This window comes from Mus caroli, unplaced genomic scaffold (genome assembly GCF_978045245.1).
Source record: "Mus caroli unplaced genomic scaffold, Mus_caroli_1 scaffold_17, whole genome shotgun sequence".
Lineage (NCBI taxonomy): Eukaryota > Metazoa > Chordata > Mammalia > Rodentia > Muridae > Mus > Mus caroli.
In genome coordinates, this window is record NW_028227272.1 from 16203917 (window position 1) to 16209916 (window position 6000).

A 6000-nucleotide genomic window follows, 5' to 3' on the forward strand; every position below is an offset into this window, starting at 1 on the left:
GTAGAGAGAGAGAGAGAGTGAATACCTATCCAGGGTGATAGATATGGGTCTAATTTCATTCTCCCATATATAGACATCCAATTTATTCTAAGTAACACCATTGTGCTCATGCAATGTCCTCATAAAGTGTTACCAACATGGAATAAGTGTTCAAATGCAAGTGTCTGTGGAGACATATGTCATTCAGGTCTATATCCATATTTTAACTGGAAAGTATGTCTTCTGGGTTTGGGGTTTTGTAAATTCTGTGTAGTTTTCTTATTAACCGTCTATAATATGTATACCTTGCAAAGATTCTTTCTCATTCTCAGGGCTTTCTTTTCACTTGAGTGATTGTTATCTGCAGGGAACAAATGAAGTCCTGAATGAATGTCAATTATGCATTGATATGAACTTGGCCATATTAAGGACCCTAATACCTCAGACCTGTGGAAATAGCAAACCTTCTCTCTGTCAGGCTCAGAGGAATGAAAAAGCCTTCATATGATTTAAGTATGAAGTTTTACATGCAGTTGGTCTTTAGCTAGAATCAGTGTATGCAGAAAATATCTGCCACAGCTTTCTCCTCCATGGTGACTTCCATTTGAGACTGCCACCCTACTGAGTTTAGGTTATGCACACCTCTTTGTTCATACTGTATATAGTAAGCATGCTGAATTTTCAGATGACTTTGACCCAGGTCCATTAGAGAACACAGCACCCAGTTCCAGCTTTTCTGTATGTATATCTATGGTTTCATTATTCCCAGTTGCCTAAGTCTGTTCATTTCAAGCCTGTGCAGATTGTGGAAGTTTCCCTTGTTGTAAAGAAGGAATTCAGTTTTTGTCAGTTACTGGCATTAACTCTTGGACAAATGGAGTACTACTCAGGAACTCTTTTTTCACACCTATATTTCATTTTCTCCTAGCATTCTCAAAATTTTAGGCTTCACATTAAAGACATTTATCCTTTCAGAGTTGATTTTTGTGCATAGTGATAGACATGTGTCTAATTTCATTCTTCTACATGAGGAGATCCAGTTTATTCTAAGCACAACTTATTAAGATATTGTCTTTTCTTGAGTGCATAGTTTTTTGGCAAATAAAACTGTTATTATGTACACTCATGCCTAGTTTTTTATTATGTACCATTGATCTATGAGTCTATTTCTGAATCAGTGTAATTCTTTTTTATTACTATAGATCTGTAATATATATTGAAGTCTGTTCTGTAATCCCTCCAGCATAGATCTTTTTCTCTCTTTGAATATTTTGGCTATTCAGAGGGTTTTTTTTTGTACCCAAACAAATTTTAGGATGATTTCTTCTATTTCCATGATGGACATCTTAGGGATTTTTATTAATTCTAATGTTATACATTACACATTCTTTCACATCCTTGGTTAGGTTTATTTTTAGATATGTAGAGTTTTTATTTTTCTGTTGATTTTTTTACAGGTTTTCATTATCCTTTTAGCTGCATGCATTCTTATTGGTATATAAAAAGATGATTTTGTATCTTACAAATTTGCTGAAAGTGGTGGGGTTTTTCTAGAAAGTTCCTACTCAGTCTTTAAAAGAATTTGTATGCATAATATCATTTCATCTGCAAATAAGAATGATTTTGTTTCTTTTCCTAGTAGAATCCCATTAATTTCTTTGCCTGTTCTGTTTATTTAATACTTCAGGTACTGTGCTGAAAGAGGAATGGAATACTAGACCAGGCTGGCCTCGAACTCAGAAATCCGCCTGCCTCTGACTCCCAAGTGCTGGGGTTAAAGGCATATGCCACCACTGCCTGGCTTGATTGTATTAATATGAGTTTCATTTCTCTTTCTTCTGATTAATAGCATTCAGTATCTGTTGTTCTTATTTATATTTTCAAGGATTTATTGATTCTTCATATTAATTTCTGTATCTGCTTTATTAATTTCTGTTCTAATTTTATTTTCTCCATCTACTGAACTTGAGTTTAGCTTCCTTATTTCCAAATTATTTAGTTGCATCATTAAATTGCCTGTTTGTACTCTTTCTGCTTATTTTATACAAAGTCTTAGAGATATAAATTTCCCTTTGATAACTACTTTAATATTTTCTAGATGATTTGGTGTGGTTTGATTTTATTAAATTTCAGGATATTTTCTTATTCAGTTCTTGATTTCTTCTCTGATCAATTTCCACTTCAGTAGTGTGTCTTTAATCTCCATTAGTTTATATAAATACTAGAGATTATTTATCTGTTGCTTTTGAGTTTATTGCAATGTGGTCACATAGAATACACAGAGTTATTTCAAATTTTATGTGTTTGCTAAAACTTGTGTTATGTCTTGTATGTGTTCTACTTTAGAGAATCTTCTTTAATCTACTGAGTAAAATGTACATTCCTTTTATTGAAATGTCCTTTAAGATACCTGTTATGCCATTTTAATCCACTATTTCTCTTGTTTGTTGTTATTATGATTGCTGTTGTTGTTGTCCAGGTGACCTACTCATTGGGAAAAATGGTATACTAAAATCACTAACCAATACAGAATTAGTGATAATCTGTCTTTAAGTCCAGAAGTGTGCTTTTAATGAAACTGTGGTCCAGTAGTGGGTCAATACATGTTTAGGAGTATATTGTTCCCTTGATATTTTCCCTCCATATTAATAGAGGTTTGAACTCCATTTTAGATACTAGATTAGCAATTCCTGCTCTTTTTCTCATTCCATTTACTTGAAATACCTTTTCCCATTCTTTCATTCCAAGGATGTGCTTTAGTTTGCTTTGCTTTTTTTTCTTCCTTTCTTTCTTTCATTTTTGAAGGTAAGAGTTTCTCATAGAAAATGGAAAGATGAAGTTAGATTCTTAATCTGTCAATTCATATTTGTCTTTGTATTAGCAATTTGAGACTAATAATAAACTCATTGGGGTTGTGGAGATATCTCATAGTTTCAGAGCTCTTCCAGCAGAACCAGATTTAATTCCCAGTACACACATGCCAAATGACAATCATCAATAATTTCAGATCCAAGAAGACCAGCCACCCTCCACTGGACATTACAGGCACTATACATATGTGGCAAAATACCCATGAATATAAAATAAAAATTGTAAGTAAAACTCAAATAACAAAGTTTTTATTTTAAGATGAAATCTGTGTGAGTGTGTGTCCATTTTCTATTTATGTCCTCAATCTCATTTTGTGTTTTAGTAATTATAGCTTCTTTTATTTTTCTTTTTGTAGACTTTTGCCTTTAAGGAAGAAATTAATAAACCACTTAAAGAAATACAGAAAGATACATTCAAACAGGTAGAGGCCTTTAAAGAGAAATAGAATAAATAAAAAGTACAGGAAAATGTAATCAAACAAATGAAGGATGTGAATAAAAGTGTCCAGGAACTGAAAATGGAGATAAAAACAATAAAGAGAATCACAAACCTAGGAAGGAGAATAGGAACCATAGACACAAGCATCACCAACAAAATATAACAAATGGAAGAAAGAATATCAGACATAATATAGATGATGGAAGAAATCAATACATCAGTCAAAGAATATGTAAAATATAGTACATTTTAAATAACTATTAGTTGATATGGGAGGGCCCTCTTACTATGGGTCGTGAAAACTCTGGCCTGTTTTTCCTATGCTATAAGAAAGCATGTTGACTATGCCAGTAAGCTGCAAAGTTCTATGCCTTCTGAGACAAGTTCCTGCATTGAACTCTTGCCTTGACTTCACTCAGCCATGGACTTATAAGATGAAATACGTTCCTTTCTATGTTGCTTTTGGTCATGCTTTTTATCAGAACAAGATAAACCTTAGCTAACATACACCACATACTCATACACACACACACACACATACACAGACATGATCACATGCACAAACACACACAGGGAGAGAGAGAGAGAGAGAGAGAGAGAGAGAGAGAGAGAGAGAGAGAGAGAGAGAGAGAGAGAGAGAGAGAGACTGCTCAGTCCGTGTTACTTACCTCTATGATTTCAGTGTTAATGACGTACTACTAGAAAAGTAGTTGCAGCAGCACAGGAAGCTCTTCCCTACAGATGACTGTTTCTGAGCACAGAACACAGGCAACTTTTTTTTTTCTTATTTGGACTTTGTCCTTGATAAGATCTGGAAGTCCTTTTATATGCCTTTTAAAATAAAGACAAGCTTTCATATGCATTTTGCTCATAAATTCAGAACACCTAGTTATTAGGCACCAGCTGAGTATGTAACCACAATTTTAATTCATTAAATAGACCCTTGGATATCCAAAGATTTTTGTATACTCAAAGCTAAACACAATATATAGTAAACTGAAAGTAATATGCTCAAAATAAAACATAAACAGCCCTACAACTTCAAACAAAGACATAAATAGGTAACTCAGATACTTTCTCCCATTCTTCAAAATAACCCTCACTTTTTTTCTTGTTTGTCCTCTATGTGGAGCAGCCCTTATACCACAAAACAAAGGATGGAAATATCCCTGTATGGAGTTTTCAAAAAAAAACCTCATCATGAGAAACTATAACGTAAATTACAGTAGCTAACACAGAGGCTTGTGCAAGAAATATCTAGAATGACAGGGGTGAAATGAATAATCCTCAAGAGGAAAAATTCCACCTTCTCAGTCAGGTCCACGTGAAGCACAGCCAGCTGAGACATGAGCCTAGCATAACTGTCCTCTGAGAGGCTCCACCCAGAAGCTGACCAAAACAGGTTTAGAGACCCACAACCAAACATTAGACTGAGCTACTTTTGGAATAGCCTTGGAAATGTAAATGAAGAAAATACCTAATAAATTAAAAAAATATATAAAAAAATTTAAAAAAGAAGTGAACTGTAAAAAAAAAAAAAAAAAAAAAAGTCTTGTGAAAGAATTGGGGGAAGGACTGAGGAACCAGGGAAGAATAGGGGCTCTAAATGACCAGTAGATTAAACTAACCTGGACACTTTGGAATTCCCGAAGACTGAACAACTTACAAAATGTATACAAGAACTGGAGCTAGCTGCCCCCTACACATATGTAGCAGATTTGCCACATGGTTTTCATGTGGATCTCCCAACAACTGGAAAAGGGGCTTACCCTGATTCTTGATGCCTGTGGATCCTGCTTTCTTAACTGCAGCGTCTTGACAGGCCTCAGTGGGAGAAGTAACTAGTCCTGAAATGTCTTCAGGTGCCAGCCTGGGTTGGTTGCCAAGAAGGGACCTCCCCCTTCTCAGAGGTGAAGAGGACAGGAGACAGGGGATGGGGCAGTGTGATGATGGCTATGAGGGGTGTATGATCAGGATTAAAGTGAATAAATTATTTAATAAGAAAATTTTCAGAAAAACCCAAAAGTGTTATTTAGTCACTTCCTTTGTGAAACAGCTCAGTGTTATGGTAGAGTCCCCAGTGCAGTGACTAAAAAATACTACCAGGGAAAAGATAGTAAAATTAGAACTAGGGAGGTCTAGAATTGAAATAGGTAGAAGTATATATAGAAAGAATATATGAAAATTGTTTACTTCTTTTACACATGTTCCATGGCAGTAAAACTAAATGATCAAGAAAACAAAGTGACTCTTCTTTTCTATGTCTGTCATTGGGTATTTGGCTTTGCCTATTTTGATATGATGATATCCATAGGAATAACAAGCTATTCTGAAAAAAATATATAGGATAGGGATGGGCCCAACAATATACATTCTTTCTCTAAAATGCAACAATAATGACACAGCTATGAAAACTCAAAGCACACAATGCCATAATTCAGTGGTGTATGGTCATACCAGGAAGTCAAATAGTATGATGAATTGACTGTGCTATACATTTTCAGCTCTGCAAGAGGTGGTAATTCATTCTAAAAGGGAAAGGCATGCATTCTGAGTTTATATTGGTATTACTTTGTTCATGAATAATTGGATACATTAGTGTGTCAAGCTAGGAGACCCAATCTATGTGGTTTGAAATTGATGCAGAATTACAAGATTTGAGAGATATGGTAAAAGTTGACTCACCAAGAACCCAGGATATAAAATTTATTG